General features: G+C 39.6%; 1 long non-coding RNA gene across 1 annotated transcript in view; it reads right to left on the bottom strand.

Moving 5' to 3' along the window:
- Positions 1 to 984: 984 nt before the first annotated feature.
- LOC143355217 (uncharacterized) overlaps positions 985 to 18,760 on the bottom strand; it is a 69,288-nt gene continuing 51,512 nt past the window's right edge. The window contains exons 2-3 of the long non-coding RNA XR_013082461.1: positions 2,327 to 2,968; positions 985 to 1,101 (exon numbers count right to left, since the gene is read on the bottom strand). This is a non-coding gene — a long non-coding RNA (uncharacterized LOC143355217). The remainder of the gene's footprint in view (positions 1,102 to 2,326; positions 2,969 to 18,760) is intronic.

Consider the following 18,760-nt stretch of genomic DNA (forward strand, 5'->3'; position numbering starts at 1 on the left):
ATATTCGACTGTTGTAATAGGCGCCCGATTTGCGGAATTACTCTCTTTACGGATAATAAGCAGTAATCAGCATTAGTTTATTAGGTTCTCGCGTGTGATGTTACTTATGATTGGACTGCGGCTATTATGCGTTCATATTTAAGAATTTAGAAACACCGTTGCACCGTTTTTAACCGATTAGAATTATTAAAAGCAAAACGATCTATTTGTTTAATTTTTGTTCTCACAGTCGTTGTTGAACATTCTTATTTTGCATTTTTAATGCAAAACACTAAAAGGAAAATCGAAGGTCATTGAAAAGTCACAGAAAATACTTTTAAACAAATGACAGAGCCGTTAGGTCAAAATGCAAATAAAAATTAAATTACTTATATTAGGTAACAGAACAGTAACAATGAAATATTAACATAGCTGTATGTTTTCCGTATTGTCTATTTTTCCCTCTTTAAACAAAATAAGTTTTCGGTCGTTACTAATATATTCGAACAATGGTATTACAGGTAATTTAAAACAATAATGGAAGTATGTAAAAACAAATGTATTTTCGTTCGGTATCTTCCGGATTAGCACGAAGCAGGAAGTCCCGTGCGTGTTAACTAATCCGTTGTTTAATTAACGAACGCGAACGGGTGTATGAAACAATGAAAACAGTACATCATTTCAACGCGAGAAAAATTATCTAGCGAAACGGAATTATCCCGGATTAAGCACGCGAGAGAGTCATTAAGGCATGATCCGGACGTTGATTGCGTTCAACGTAAAAACTAAATATAAGGTAACAAATTGTGCCGGTCCGGCTCGCGTTGACGAAGACGTTGCGATAGTTGTTGACAAATATCAGCCGGGGGAAAAAGAAACGAGAAACCGGAACTCTCGCTGACTAATGACGCCATCTATTTCCTTTTATATCTCGCATGACGTTACAAAGGACCAGCCATCCGCGTCCCCTTCTGAATCTTTGACGCGTATTCATACTGCAAATGTGTCCACCTCGTCACGTTTCCTTTCCTTGTCGTCCGTGCCCCATATCGCTTATTTTCATATACGCTTTTATACTGGGTGCGCCGATAACTTTCACCAGCTTGAATATTCCCGTTATTTCTAATAACATGAAAAAATCATATAGATACAGGAGGAAATATTGCGATACAATCGTTTTTCATATGGGCGAAGGCTTTTCGGAAATTTCATGGTCACTTTGATTTCTTTAAATGGAATAAAAATCCATTTGACCCGAAAATGTTCGACTTCCTTGAAGGAGGTGATTACTGAGATTATTCGAAGTAACTTTTTCCTTTGCGAAAATGTTCTCCGAGGCTCCGTTAAGGAGTTATTAACGAAAAACTCCGACCAATCAGAGCGCTGCTACAGCGGACTGATTCCGGCTCGGCCAATGCCGACGCCACGCTCAGCGGGGCCGTCGCTCTGATTGGTCCGCGTTTTTCGCTGATAACTCCTTAACGGAGCCACGGAGAACATTTCCGCAAAGGAAAAAGTTATTTTAAATCACCTCAGGAATCACCCTTGTGAAGGAAGTACATCAATTTTGGGATACCAAACCTGACAGTTAGATATTATCGAAATAATTTTCTTAATTTGACAATACTTTCAGAAATAATATTTGCGAGAAAGAAAACAAATTAAAATAAATAAAATTCTCACGTTTCTTGAGAATCCTTCAAATGGAATTTTAGAAACTTTTTCTGGTAAGTAGAATATTTTATTTTAAAAATCGCAGGTACGGTTTCAAATAAAATGGATTATTTACTATTTTGAATTCGCAAATAAGCGACGTTAAGGAGACCGAGTAGGGATCGTCTGGTGGTAGTCGAAACGCGAAATTGCGGTCGGACGGTGTAATCGACGGTACGCGACGTGCCCGTTGCGAAATCAGAATTATGTAGATCTGTCAAATGTCCGCGGTCTAATGGGAACGAGATCGGAAGAGGTTTCGGGGTCCGTTGAGTAGTTGCAATCAATTTACGGTTCGTGGGGGAGGGGGTGGGGCGGATGTAACGAATTCCTCCGAAGTGCCATCAATTCACCGGTTTCCTGATTGCCGGGTAGACGGACTCGGGTGAGTAAACCGCGGCGTATCATCGTCTTTGCAGCAGGGCGTGAAAGGGGTTTTACCGAATCTCTGGCAGCGTTCCCGGAAAAGTCTGAAAGGAGGAAAAAGGCTCGGCGCGGCGCAAGGACGGCGTCGACGGGAGCAGGAGAGCGGGAGCGGGAGCGGGAGCGGGATCGGGCGAACAGAAGCAAAGGAAGGAAGATGACTGCTCGGTTGAGTAATGGATCAATTTATTTGCTGACTGTAGGTACCTACCGGGGGTAGTAGATACGTATATAGGCGGCGTATAACAGGCCAGAGAAATGGCTACGTTGGATCCCCCGAGTGTCGGATAGAAAGATGTGCTGCGGGATACGGGCCGCTAGGAGACGATTTTGCTATCCCCCTCTGACTTGCCGTCCTCGGGATCCGCTTCTTCCGCTCCAACCATCGGCATTCCTTCGTCTTACCCTCCCGTCACCCGATCTTCTCCTCTCTGTCTTCTTTCTCCAACACGTACCCACGGGGCGGCAGCCTCTTTCGCGAAGAAGATCGTATTTATTTCCACGGTGGTGAGAATGGATAGCGCGCCGGTGATCTATGTCCCAGTGCAGACACATCTCATTTACTCCGCGAAGCATAATTCCTTAACACTTTTTTGGGGAAAAGTGCTCGTATATCTTGGTTACGCCACGAAGTCGCGCGAACTCCAACGCCTGGCACGCTCGTACGAGCAATTCCGACTCCCTCTGTATCTTTCCTCGATATTTTATATTCGCCATTTTTCTTTCGCCCGATGCCTCCGGTTTGATTTAGGCTTCGCGCTCTTCCGCTTTGAATCACGCTCGGCTTCTCGTCGGTTTCAATCGTTCTCGGTAATCGGACTCGGCCCTCCCGTCACTGTCTCGTTCGCTGATTCTGCAACAAATTATAGAAATTATGTTACTCTCTGTCTATTTGTCCGGAAAACAATACTTAATATTGCCATCGCCTTTCTTAAAGTTGTACACCTCTAGCTGTGATAGGGACCCAATTACTGTGCCTATATGAATCACACTTATTTTCAAAGCACAATGAATTTTGAGAAAAGAGATATTAAATTTCTTTCATTAAAATCAGCTAATATGCTATATATCTCTCTCTTAAAATTCTGTGTTTGTTTTTTTAAATGTTGCTGTCATATTTATTGATATGAAAATATACATTCCGCGCTGTAAAATTATAAATTCTGTTTAGCTACAAACAAATTTTTAGTATTTTTTTTAGTTGTCATAAATACTAAGACACGATTAAAAATCACAAAAATTTCACTGTCAGGTTATAAATACTAAGACACGATTAAAAACCACAAAAATTTCACTGTCCGTATGCAAAATAAAAAATATTTGCATTGATTGCAAGACACAAGAGCGAAATAAAAATGTCTTTCCTTCTTTAATTATTCTATTAAGCGAAAACCAGTGGTGCCCTTAAGTCTTTTTAATATGTACACTGCTTTAAATTGTGCTTGCACATTTTTGTCATAAATGCATAAAATCCGCAGTCCAGTTATTAATCATTTCTGTCTGGTGTTTCCCTTGAGTTGGCGATTAACCTTCTCCTGTGGTACATTCAATTATACCGTGGTTTAACGATTATTATTAAAACTGAAGTGATTAACAGATTCGATGACTAACAAGTTAGTTAGTAAGTCGTAGCTGTTGGGTAGACGATTGAGAAGAATTGAGATTTTTCTGGCACACCATAAATGTGTCGACGTATAAAGCAGACACCCCGTATAGGATGCAAACACGTAAAAGTTGATTCACACTCTCCATCTAACTGGCAGCAGGAAATTGTCCGTCAGCCGTCTGTCAAAACATTGTTCAATGGGTTTTGCATTCAGATATTCTCATTATTCGTCACCGTCACATCTGACCACCACACCGTCAGCCGGTGCCCAGCACTCTCAATGGGAGTGTTTTGACAGTCTCTGATAGACACTGTGATCAGTCAGTCACATGCTACCTGTCAACGGAACTCAAGATATTATGTTATATTATTACGGGAGCGAAGGATTCGGACACTATCAGGCGCATCGATACCGTAGGTAATTTGATAATTTATGAATATGCGTATCGAGAAACGCGTCATCGTCCGTTTTTACTTCATGCGAAATATCTTCGCGGATTCCTGTTTTTCTGCTTGACGAAAAAGTAACAATAATTAATCCGGACAAGTTAGCTAATGAGATTAATTATTTATATAAAATAGGAAGCATAATTGTCACGCATCCGCGACAACGGATCTTGATGAAAATTAATGGCAACTCTGCGAGATATTTTCTGTTCAAAATAAAATGGAGTTTCTTGGAAACTTATTACACAAACGACGATAACAAGAATCTAGAATTGCGAATAATAAATGAGGCTGAGAGTAGAAATTGGGCTTATTAGGTAAAATCTACCTAATTAGACTTTTGCTTGCGGTAAAGCTTTCGCGTCCTACTATTACCTTTATTTTAGAATTGAAATTTTGAGGTATGAATGTTGAATATAAACGTTAAGTGGAACGTCCACCGATGAAATTTCCTTTCGAGCGCGAACTACAGTAATGTCTGTATGTGAATACACGATATTTGTAGAAAGTTCATCTCCACCGTGGAATTTACCCTTTCAGGGATCCACGATCACCGAAAAGTGGTAACATGATTAGATGTATCATTGAAACAATTCTAATCCAATGACGAAACTGGTTTTTTTTTAAATATTTCCCCGCATAAAAGTTTTATCAACATACTCGTGACGTTTTTCTGATTACAATGAGTCCAAACACGATATAATTCGAAGCATATTTGCTTGTTCAATTCACGATTCAGTCGAGCCTCGATTATCCGAACCGATGCTACCCGAATTCTCCATTATTCGAATACGTGTTTCATATATGCAAACGAGGTGTCTCTATTTCTCAAGCATTAACAGGAACGATTTTTTTTATGAATGTTATGGGTTCGGATAAGCGGTATGCCGCGAGCAGTTAGTTCACATTATGTGAATAGAAGGTCAACAACGAGTTCGATAAATTGGACAATCCGACGTTAATAGTTCGGATAAATGGAGTCTAAATAAATGGAGTCGGTAACAACAATCGATTCCAAATTGTTTCGCGTTAATTGCATTAATAAAATGACGTCTGCAATTTAAAACAATTATTTTAGGGGAAGTTGCCAAACACACACTGGTCGCCTAACTCGTACCCCATTAATCAATTCAGTATTATTTATAACATCAAAATTGGAAGCATGCCTAAAGGAAGTTCTAAATATTATTAAAATTCTTCATTTTAACAATTTGTATCATAGCTCGACCAATTTGTCAAAATTAAATATTGTTACTACCTTATAACTATCCTGGTGCTGTACAGAGTGAATCTGTGATCTTGAATGGCCTTGAGTAATTATAGCCACCGAATTCCCAATGAAAGGGACTATCAACGTAGGCGTTTAAAAATGGTCCTGTTTGGAAAAATGAAGGTAACCTTGTGATCTCTAAAAAAAAAAAAACAAACATAACCTAAAAACAAATATTTTTATGGCATCGCGTGTGCCCTATTGAAGATATTTGAGGCGCAAATCGCTTCGTTTTAAATAAATAATATTTTCACTCTACTTTCGTTATGTATAATTTCTTTTTAACGTACATTTCATTATATTTTTTTTTCTTTCAATTAATTCTTTCTAAAGTAGATCATTGTATAAATGTTCCGAACTGTTGAAAATTCGAGTGGTGCTATAGTTATGCTGCGCAGCGTACAACAATTCTTAGAGTAGGAGTATGCTGTTAAATGAATGGATAGCATGTTTGGAGGACGTTCGAGGATTGTAAACCACAATGGAGATTGAACAATGCATTAGCCTGAATGCGTGGTAATTTCCTATCTATCGAAGTAAAATAAACGCAAGCAATTTGACTTCATTATGTAAAACGATTTTGAAACGACATCGAACAAGTTCTTGCCGGACCGGCAGCGTTTCCTTATTTCTTTGTGGAAAGGAGCGCGGATAAATGGCACGCGGAAAAGGCAAACGCAAAATGGCTTGTTTTAACGCTCGAAATGATATCAGGGTCGAAACGTATATAAATTGTTCGATACCGGGCGGCAATCAGACGTCGAATTAGAAGGTTGTCGATTGGCCGACGCCGCAGGTGGGTATTTATGTAACATCAGGAGTACCTGTATCGCAATCATTAATAAATAACGGCATTATGCAAATGCGCAATTTGTCTCCGGCTGGCAGGCCCGCGCACGAGCCCTCTCCGATGTAGCCATTTTAAATATAAAACGAAAGTACAAACGTAACGCATGGCAATTTATTTCGGCCCACTGTCACGGCGCGGTAGAGCCGGTGGCTCACATTTATAATGAGAAGACAAATGATGCGTTACGATGTGTCCGCATGCCTGTACAACCGTGTATGAGCGCAATGATGACCGGCCATTAATTTATTGCGCGACACGACACGATGAGGCTAGGGCCCCCGTCAACGAGTTTTTCGTGTCGATGTCATTTTCGTTGTACCTTCGCGTCCCGGCTGTTTTATTGCAGACCTAAATAGAGACGCACTGCCTCTCCTCTTCCTCGTCCTCTGACAAATCAGATCTAGCGTAACCTGACTTTTCTATTTTTCGTTTCCCGCCACCCGGATGGTTATTAACGGCCAGCAATTTCTACGTGTCTCCAAATAATTGCCGACATAATTGTTATTTGTATTCCTTCTCGATCACATTTTCTTTCTCGCTTTCACGGTCACCAAATAATGTTTCATATTTCGAAGCGGCAGAAAAATCTCATTTCAACGCTTCCAATATTTATTTTAGCAATCATTATATTACTTTTCTACTTCCAAAGTTGTGAAAATTGTTTAGATGCTTTATCGTAAAGAAATAATTGAAACTAATTTCTGTCAAATTTGTTGATTCTGCGATATTTTATTTTTTAATTTTGCAGTTCGAACAATGGCTCTTAAAAAATAGGAAAATGAGTATGAATACGGTCTGCACTAATTGACGTATCGCTGGCCATTAATTCTACTAAATTAATTAGCGCACGCATTCTTGCATGGAAAATAGTAATCAACTGCGGCGTACGTTATCGTATTGCGATACGTCAGTAATTCTTTGACCTACATTTCTCGTCGGATTAGTATTTTTCATGTTTATGCATCCACATTGAAAATAAGCAGCCGTGCACCGGAGTGAAATATTTATGCGGGCAACACTGTTAAAGTAGATTTACAATCTAAGATTTCCGTTGTGCATAATAGCTCGATTAAACTTGTGCGCGTATCTATTCCACGAAGCATCCTGTATGCAAGCCCCGGCATGCATATTATCCCACATTGCAGATTAGTTGTTACCAGGAGTTTAGCGCTAACTTCATATGTGCGATAATCTCAAGCTTATAGAGGAAACCACGTATGATAGCATTATATTATGGGACCCGCAGAAACATGCTAATTTAGATGATTTATAAATCTTTATTTCTGAACTGCATCGTCGGCGGGGCTAATAGAATAATTTTGTAATAATATACGGGGGAATGCAAAATCATCAAATTTCGATATTCGAGTATTTTTACGATCAATGTACATAAGTGCACGAAACAATGACTGAACTGAAAAAACATTTAAAGATTTCATTTTTAGAATTAAATTGTTCTATTTTAATTTTATTACCTTTTGATAAAAATTGTTTCAGTTGTTTAGTATTCAAGTTCTTGTTAATACCCTGTTCGAATTTTTAATTGTCACGTTTTCTGGTGCCATTTTTTCCTTCGCAACATGTGACAATTAACGCGATTTAGGATTTCCAAATGTAGTATTCATGATATCCTTCAAAGCCATTGTTCACCAGTGTTACGTTTAAAATTTAAAATAGTATGTGAAAGAAAAAATAGTTTTGTCTCGGCTAACGTTTCGAGTATTGTGAACGTTTATTTTGAATACACGAGCGAAACAGATGTGCAATTTAACTTATGCTATTTACATTTTATTTCAATTCGATACCTTTCGCCTATAGTTATTTTGGAATTGAAAGAGTTACAATGTTTGAAAGGTAAATGTTTGATCACATCATTTGTTGACGCTTTGTTTGCGAAAGTGTGTGTGCACAGAAACCAGAAAATGGAGCAACGTCCAGAATAGAAAATAAATATACAACGTGGATTATGAGCACACAATACCATATCCCATAAAAATAGGAAACCGTCTATTATTGCTGCCAAAGTATCCATTTTTTTTTAATTTTTCAATTTTGTTTTCAAACGTTCCCTCCTTACACTTATTTTTCCCATTATTAGATAAAAATTTATTGAATCTGCGAATTTTAAGACAGTACAAAAATTAAAAGTATTTAGCTAACTTTTTATTTATTTGCTGTTTCAGAAAATTCTTATTTTGCATAAAGATCCACAGTCTAATAAAATCACCAAGCACTCATAAGTCTATAATTATATGAATATTAAGCTTGTAAACGTGAAGAAATTAAACCGTCTGAAGATTTTGAATAATTTTAGAATTTTCCATTCCAAGGCCGTAAATCGAAAATATTTCCCAATTTAATATTCAGAGGGGCTGAGATTATAAAGCAGTTGAAACGTAAAGTGGCTCGAAGACCAAAAGAGTAATGTTAGCGTATAAATTCTGTGATTTTTATCTAAATAGATAAATCATATATCATGCGTAATTGCGCCGGCTGCATCAAATCAGTTGCGGTAGTTAATGATTAATAGCAGTTAATAACTGGTTGTCTAGAAATTTATTCATAATTCTTGTTATGTTCCGCGGTGTACATGTAAAATGACCTATTTATATATATAGTTTCAGTGCAGGAAATAACGAACCTAATGAAGATTTTCCAGTGGAAAAAATCGGGAATGATGAAAATGAATTATTACCGTGGTACATGACGGAGAGAAGTACCATTATGAATCATGTAATACAAGACAGGCTATCTTTTCCGATTTAATAGAGTGTAAAATATCAGTTACAACGAGCGAGATACAATAATGCAAAATAATAATAATAATAATATTAAACTAATGAGATGCACGGATACCGGTTTCAGATAAAAACGGATTTGCGCGGGTCATATGTTATTTTCATGCGTTCCGCGTGTGCATGTAGATAATTAAGATTCTGATTTAGATTTTCGGATCAGGCTCAATGTGTATCTAATGTCTTCAGATATATTTGAATTGGCGCAACCAGTTCTTTTTTAGCTATCGAGATAATCGGAAAGAAACGGATTGAAACAGGAATGTCCAATTTGCATTGATTACGCTGTACTCCGGATATTTAATTGACCATTATCGAGCCCAAACGTTAGTTGATTTAATAATCTCCACCGTGCACTCAATTATTTCTTCGCGATTGCTTCATGCATACTCGAACGATACCGTAACATTTTCAATTCGTGCATGAAATAGATAACGCGAAAAATAATTTAATAGTACGAGCGAGCAATAGTTGATCGCATCGACAACGTTCGTGTTACCATTTCATTAGAATTATAGACGATCAATTTCATTTGAATTTTAAAATATTCAAATCAAGAAAATCAGATAAACAAGAGAATGATTGCACGTTTAGATATAATTATACAATACGGTGTACATTATGTTACAATATGATAATCTTACTATTCCATTGTGTCACAATTATAACTTTTGTGTGACTTTAAGAGCTCCCATTGTGAATTATTTGAAATTATTTCTGCTTAATATTAATCAAATTGCAAATTTTTATTTATTTCCTTTTATAATAGAATTAAGAGGTGGAAAATAATAAAGATTTATGTGCAATAATAGATTTTGGACGTTTCCGTTGTCAAAGTAATTTTACTATTCCGCAATGGGGATAACAATACAAGAGAAGATGACTATGTCAATAAAACTGGTTTACTTATTGCCAGAGAAAGATTCAATTTACTGTTGGTAGAAAAAGGAGAAACGAGATTAATCTAGCATAGAGATAGATCTAGTGTTGCGTAAGATTCGAGTAGCTGTTGACACCGTGTGACGGTTCGGGATCGATGGTGAGTGATCGAAAAGAATTTTTTGCCGATGCGAAACATTTATTTAGTACGCTCCGGGCATGGTAATTAATTGCTCCGATCAGAAGGCATTAAGAAACCGCGCTATCGAGCCGCTTATTAAGTATGCATCGTCTGACGTTCCCCTCTAAGGAAATGTGGACCCTTGGACGGTAACGATTGCCAACGCTGCAGAACTGCTGGATTGCATGTACCGAAAGGTTACCGGTAATAAAATACTCCGTGTCTAAAGGCTATTAATGTCTCAGTGCAACGCCAAGCATCGTTTCCATCGACACTTTATTCCTATGCGTACTCGCGTCAAAGAGCTGAGAGGCCTTTCTACTGGGGTCTCGCAGCGATACAGTCGGATCAAAATTAAGTGGCCGTTCAAGGTCGTTCGGTACTCAAGCCTGCCGCAACATTTAATTGCCTTGATGTTTCACACGTTGTTTCTCCAACGAAATTATACACAGTGTCCCATAGGTTTTGCCGGGAACCTTTTCCTCCACAACAAAATTTATATGGACCATGACTTATATGATCCGTGTAACACGACTAATCAACCATACGATTAAACGCCTCTTAGTCATTTCACTTATAATTTTTCATTCAAGTAAAGTAAAACAGGTAGATTCCTTCTGTATCCTTTTTCTAGAGAGATATGCACTTCCGTATAAATCTAAAGCTCCGAAAATCGGCCAAATCCGATTGAGCTGAAATTTGGTAAATAGGTTCAGTCTGCATTAAAAACATGTTTCCCAAAAGGATTTTTGGCGAACCGAAAAATTTTTTTGATCGTACTAAGATCGTTTCCTACCTTATTGGACACTCAGTACAGCGAATTCTGCACTTTTCAATTGATGGAACACCCAAATGTCGGTAATTCGAGTCGAAAATTTGTCGGTAAGGTAGGAAATGATACTACTGTGATAAAAAATTTTTTTCCGAGCCGCCAAGAATCCTTTTGAGAAACATGTCTTCAATGCAAAATGAGGCTGTGTGCAGAATTTCTGCTCAATCGCATGGACCCATTTTCAATTTTAAAGTTTCGAAAATTGGCCAAATTCAATTGAGCTGAAATTTGGTAAATAGGTTCAGTCTGCATTAAAAACATATTTCCCAAAAGGATTTTAGACTCAGTACAAAGTACATTCACTCAGTACAGTGAATTCTGCACTTTTCAATTGATGGAACATCCAAATGTCGGTAATTCGAGCCGAAAATTCATCGGTAAGGTAGGAAAGGATATTATGATAACAAATTTTTTTCCGAGTCGTCAAAAATTCTTTTGGGAAACATGTTTTCAATGCAAACTGAGGCCGTGTGCAGAATTTGAGCTCAATCGCATTGGGCCCACTTTTGGAACTTCAGCCAAATCCGCTGTCTGGCCGTAACTGGACCGTGGTGGACGTGTTTGGTGGTTTTATGAAGTTTTATAAATGCATTTAATCTTCCTACTGTTTGAGATTACACTGGTAACTGTATCTTGGATGGATTGAAGCATAATATTTTGAGGAAGTATTGTCACGGTACATTCAAAAACCGTGTTTAAGGAGATCGATTTTTTGGCCCGTTTGTAGGGGAAGGAGAGTGGCCCGTTAAGTATGTTATCCGCGGTCGAAGCGGAAACAAATCATATGCATCGTCGGGTCTCGAAACCAGGTGCTAGCGAGCAGCAAACTCCTTGCTGCGGTTGTGCTAAGCTTTACATGTCGTATAAAGTTCACGGAGCGATTCATAAAGCCGAATGGACTCTGTTGCGGAGAAAAACAATTTCCGGCAAAACAGGGAATTAAGTACTTATCTTTACGAGCGGCCGTGCAATTTTCTGAAAGAAGATACCGGCGGCCACCCTCGGCACGGCAACAGCACAACCACCGCCGCGCCGGCAACAACACCACCACTCAGAAAAATATATCGCGGCCTCGATACCGCGTTTCAACTGCATAACGCGTTCGCAGTTTGTTGACTGAAGTTATTCCTGACGGGCCGGAGCCGCGAAGGAAACCGGTGCCCGCGATAAGGCCAAAAGGGAAGAAGCATTACCACCTCGGAGATGTCGTCGTGTCATTTCACCGAACAGGTGCATTTAGATTTCACCGAGGGGGGAACGGCAAATCGAGGGAAACGAACGGCTCTGACAAGCGTACGTCGAATCGAATGCACACGGTTAATTGCGACGCTTTATCCAAATGACTGATATTACCCATTCGTTTCATTTATTGATACTTTAATCACACCACTTATACAAGCTGTCGCGCGCGTTTAGAAACCCCGACTCGCGTACTCGACGGCATTCGAAATCGAACAACATTTCCATGTGACAACCGGCCCATCAATTTTCTGGTCAAGTTTTATCGAAAACATTATCGAAAGATTGAAAATATTGCCCGTCAAGTAAATTCCGTCGTTTACGAAGGAAATGTGGAAGAGTGGGAACTCATAGCGAGGAGGACGAATGCGAAACATTTATTATTATCCGGATAATTTATCTTCCGGTAAAGTGAAAAGTACTTGTGGAAAAACAGAAAAGATGGATATTGTTGCTAACATGGACAAGACCGTTGCTCGTCAGGCTTCGGCATTATCGAAATGAATTATGAAATAATGTCAGTTTGTTTGTAATCCATCAAGGAGCCCCTTTCCGTTTAAGCATTCGTTTATACATAATTGTCGATGACGACACCAGACCACCTATATCAAACACCGATGCAAGTATTGTTTTGCTATCCTACAGTACTTTTATTGGCAATAAAAAAAGATGCTGCCCATTTAATGATTGTTTTAGTTGGCCGTTGATAAGTTTGTATACAATTGGCCGTGTAAAACTGTCGTGGGCGCCAAAAGTTGGTCTCCTATAAATAACAAGTACTACACACACACACGTACACACGTTACATGGTCAGATCTATTCAAAAAGGTGCCGGATTTGAAAAATTAATTACCTCGAAATTAATGCTCCGTACAGGGAATTGTATTACATTTTGTCGATTTGTTTTTGTACATAAATTCTCCTTTTTCGCGATGGTGTAGTGTCCATGGTTACAAAAAGTTTAGGAAATTAGAGTTCACGAAAACACGGATGATTTTTTTGTCTGCTTTTCATTGCAAATATCTTGTAGTCTGGAATATTGTGCATTTTCAGATATATAGGCGTATGTGGAAAATTACGTAAAACCGTGGTAGGTGGCACGCGGTATATCTATAACATCTCGTTTCGTGTCGTCGACATGCAAAGGAGATACTTTACGCCTATAATTTTACATTAATCCATTAGTCAGTTACAAAGTCACATGTCAGCAGACGCAATGGCCATTATATCCTATTAATAGGCCATTACATAGACGCACTTGGAGTTCATGAACATGATTAATGGAGAGAAATGAACGCTCGGCTAACCATGCATCGATCCTTGCATGTAATATTCCTGTTATTGCATTAACAAATGCCTATTATTTATTGCAGCCCGTAATCAATTAACCACTCAAATATGAGCAGTTCCTATTAATACACGGGGTAAAGACCGTTTTATAAAATTTCACCTAATTCTATCGAGAACTTACTTATACAGTACAGTAAGGAACAATTAAAATTCTCATCTCGTCAACTGATAAAATTATAGATTTGCGCAGAATGTTTACGATTATTGAGTATTAATTTTTTGTACTTTCTTTTAGAAAACGTGCTTAATACAGAATCGTAGTCGTAAACTAAATTTGTCAAAAAACTGTTCCCTCATATTTCAATATTACTATCTAAGGAATTAAAATACAATGTCGAATAAGTTTCGGTGGAAATTGGATACGGTGCTGATTAACACTTTGCACTCGGCGCTATTTTAATTCTCAAACTAACTGTTTCTTCCATCTTAGAATATTTTCATTTTAATCGTACGAAATTGATCCGATTTCCACATATAATATTTGAATGTTTAGTAATCTATTAAATAGAAATTTTGTAATGTAACAAATATCTTGTGATATTTTTTGTCATTTCTTTGAAATAATGCCACAACAATTTTTAGTGGCGCTTCAGAGTCACCACTCGAGTGCAAAGGGTTAATACTTCCCAAAAGACGAACAAATCTGTGCCAAGCGGCGCACAGTTTCCCGAAAATCGATATTTCCAAATTCCTATCGGGAGTCAATAAGTTACCCTAAAATTCCGATACCGATTCGACGTGACATAGCACATTTTCCTATTGTCGGGCGTCACACAGAGACTGGTTCGCAGGCTAGACGCGAGCTGTCCGGTGTAAATCGAAGTCGTGGGGAGGGGAGGAGCACTTGAATTTTCATTGATCAAACAAGTACAAATCGAATCGGGGAAGCGGGGACGCAATGCCAGAAACGATTAGTTTGACACGCGGCCGGGGTTTTACACGATACATAAACCTGAAACCGTTCGAGAATAAAAACCGTAGACGTATGTTAGCAGCGGACTAAAGCGGATCCCCGATGTGCGCGTTGCACAAACCAGTTGGCCGGAATAAACGTACTGACCGGTAGGTTGGCGAGCCGCCAGAGCACCTATCCACGTAAGCATTCGTCTTTTCATCGCGACGCGTCGCGACGCGGCCGAAACCGAACAGATTGATGCGCGGCTTAAAACACGCCGGCTGAAAAATCCGGATGATTTGGATGCCTCTAATGCGCGGCATGATTGAAATTTTCACGACCCAGATCGCTGCCAAACGGCTGCCAGTTGTTGTCTCGCTCGTTCTGTTATCGACGAGTGACACGCGCGGTCAAAAATAATGCACTGACAGTTCGTGCCTCGCGCCGAATCAATAGAACTCGCCTCTCAGCGGAAAGTCCGCCGACAAACCGGATAAAACGTTCTAACGACACGCATTCGCGTTCTCCTTCTGCCATTGTTTCCATTCATTACGGGCCCTTTCAGTCTCGCTCGAGGAATGAAACTTGGGCGAAAAATGCTGCTCCAAATTTCTAATAGCGACGTGAATATCACTTGGAATCAAACTCTGAATAGCGAATGATAAATAACATAAAATTCGCATATTATTATAAATATATGATAAAAGTTAATGACGATTAATTTGTGCCTACAAATTACAAGAAAATTCCAAGAAAAGGAACTGATGGAGTTAGAGGGGATTTCTAAACTTTGGCGGTAATGTTAGACGATTAACCGTTGAATGTTTACCGAGCGGATCCGTTAAATGCTCGCGAATTATCCCCGGCACTTCTTGGTTTACAGCCAACTCTTTAAGCTAGATTGCACGCGGCACATGATGCTAGCTGCGGTGAATCAACAGTTCAATGTTTGAAAAACAAAGCATCCGTGACATTTATTTTGCTCGATCGGGGAGGTTTTATTGTGCCGAGAAAATATTTTTGACAGCTGTTTCGGTGACATTGACTAATCTCTGCCACGATAGGCCAGAAAGTAAACACAGAGTGTTACAGGGTGATTCTACGTGTAAGAATACGTCGAAAAAAAGCAGTAACATTTTTACGTTCGACGCTCTGTTTTTCAGAAAATCGAGTCTAAAAAGCCGCCGGTTTCGCGTACTCAGAAAGTAGAATTGGTTGGTCATGGTCAGACGCGTCAACCGATTCCTAATAGCACGCGCATTCGCTGCGTTTTCAAACTCGAACAAAAAAAGTTATTCCCCTTTTTCGACTTATTTTCACATGTAGAATCACGTCCCTTCCCCGTCCGGTAACAACCTGTTTAATAGACGATTTTGAATAATTTTTAAAGACGGCGCACACAGTTTTGGTTCGACAAAATCGGCTGTATTCGACTTATTTTTACATGTAGAATCACGTCCCTCCCCCGTCCGGTAACATCCCCTATAACAGAGCATTTTTAATAATTTTTAAAGACGGCGCACACTGTTTTGGTTCAACAAAATCGGTTTGGTTCGACAAAATCGGCATTTTTCGACTTATTTTTACATGTAGAATGACCCCACCCCCTGTCCGATAACATCCGGTATAACAGAGGATTTTTAATAATTTTTAAAGACGGCGCACACTGTTTTGGTTCAACAAAATCGGTTTGGTTCGACAAAATCGGCATTTTTCGACTTATTTTTACATGTAGAATGACCCCACCCTCCGTCCGATAACATCCGGTATAACAGAGGATTTTGAATAATTTTTAAAGACGGCGCACACTGTTTGGTTCAACAAAATCGGTATGGTTCGACAAAATCGGCATTTTTCGACTTATTTTTACATGTAGAATGACCCCACCCTCCGTCCGATAACATCCGGTATAACAGAGGATTTTGAATAATTTTTAAAGACGGCGCACACTGTTTTGGTTCAACAAAATCGGTTTGGTTCGACAAAATCGGCATTTTTCGACTTATTTTTACATGTAGAATGACCCCACCCTCCGTCCGATAACATCCGGTATAACAGAGGATTTTGAATAATTTTTAAAGACGGCGCACACTGTTTTGGTTCAACAAAATCGGTATGGTTCGACAAAATCGGCAATTTTCGACTTATTTTTACATGTAGAATGACCCCACCCTCCGTCCGATAACATCCGGTATAACAGAGGATTTTTAATAATTTTTAAAGACGGCGCACACTGTTTGGTTCAACAAAATCGGCATTTTTCGACTTATTTTTACATGTAGAATCACGTCCCTCCCCGTCCGGTAACATTCTGTGTAATAGAGTATTTTGAATAATTTTTAAAGACGACGCGCACAGTTTTGGTTCGACAAAATCGGTTTCGCGCCGATTTACCCGTACGGCTTGATGTATCTGTTCTGTTGGGACCGACAGCAGCCGTTCGCCGATGCAGCCAAGTTTTATATCGCGATAAATAGATTTTCCGAGTAACTACAGTGGCCTCGACGGAACGTTTTCAGGCACCCCATAAATTCTAATTTAAAATCAGTGTCGCAACAAAAGGCCCTCAAGAGCGGCGCACCATTTCTCAGAGTGTTCCTCGCATAGCTCATTCGTTTTATCGTCTTGAACGGCACGAGCGTCACTCCGACACCGTGATAAACAGCCGCTTCTGTCGTAAGTCAAGTCACCGTAAAATCTTAGACATTACTTGTCGTAGTGTTTACTAAGTCAGGATGACTTGACAAGGTGAATATAGTTAGCGCCTAGATCTTCGCCGCTGGTCCGCTTATTTGGCGTCCCCCGGTATTTATCATTGTTCTAACGGTCCGGTTCAACAGATTGAAGGGTTACACCACTCGCGACTAACGTGTAATAAATGTTGCGCGCGTAACGTCATTCTGTTGATGAATCGGAATAGGATGCGTTACTATGTACGCTCCTAAGTCTCACGGTTTCTAGTTTTACAACTAACACTGTACGCACGCAATATTTAATTTTTAGTTTTCTGATCGGTCACAATTGGCTCTTCTTTTTCCTACACTCTTTCCGGGACACCCTGTATATCCTAACTCTTGTGAGAGATCTGAGATCTGAGATCGTAATTATTAGATTGCGGATTTTAAAAATGGGTAGGCTTATTTTAAAACAGTGAAAACATCAGAAAAATTTTTAAGTACATTATTTTCGACCTATTAAACATATTAAGAAAGAAAATAAGTTTCTATTTCCGTTGCAATTCAGGTGGAGAATTTTTATTTTGCACAAAGGTCCGCAGTCTAGTATTTTTACGAAACTTTTACCGAGTTTGAACGACAAATTTGTAAAATCAAGGAATGGCGATGTAAGCGGTCTCGAGGTTTTCACGTGTGACGTCACCGCGAATAAAGTCAGGTTGATCGGGCGGGTGATACCATTTCACGTGGCGATACCGCGGGACATCCCGTAGGTACAAGCAGTCGCATAATTGACACCCGATGGCGTATCTATTCGTAAGAAACATTCCAGCAGTCGAGTAGGCGAGTTTCTAGCATCGGGGCTGTAAAGTCCCTCGGACGCATAGCTCCGATGAAACCGCGACGTTCGTGTATGCTACAGTCGGCTAAGGTTAATCCGACGGTAACACCGTGACGGCCGGGCTAATGGTACGCACGACGTCGCCGACATTTTCAGCCAACCAGTCGTCGGGCGTTCGTCGTGCCTAACGACAAGAAGAAGGGAAGGCGCGCGCTGACGCTATCGCGGGTAGCTTGAGTGATGAAGTGAGTGCAGAGTGAGACCTATTTTTGTGCTCACCGACAAACAGCCTCGTAGATCTCGTGACACATCGTTAGAATGCCACGAAAATACCCTCCGCGCGGACGAAAAGTGCTGCAGGGATATCCAGACACCGGCTACTACAATTTATTCCGAGAAATTGCCGGCTGTTCCTCTTCGTGCACGCAATGATACGTTCCCCGTTCTACACTCGGAAATGATACTACACGCCTTTTCGTATGTAACGCGTATTTCATACGCCTTATCGAGCGATTGCACCGTTGGAAATACGAAACTCTCTATTGCGTGTCGTTGGATAAATAGACGCCGGCAATCCGCAGAGCTACGCGAGCTGCCACAAGTTGTCCTCTTCGAAACCGCTCAGCGTGCCCCAAATCGTACCTTCAGTGTGGACAAAAATGATTTTTAAAGCACGACGAATATTACAAAACAGATATATAAATTGATTTTAATGAAAAAAAGATTGAATTCTCGATATATGTCAATAACGCGGGTCTTGCCGGCGACTTGTATCGTGCAGCAGA

Source organism: Halictus rubicundus, chromosome 6 (assembly GCF_050948215.1).
Source record: "Halictus rubicundus isolate RS-2024b chromosome 6, iyHalRubi1_principal, whole genome shotgun sequence".
In the NCBI taxonomy this organism is placed as follows: Eukaryota; Metazoa; Arthropoda; class Insecta; order Hymenoptera; family Halictidae; genus Halictus; species Halictus rubicundus.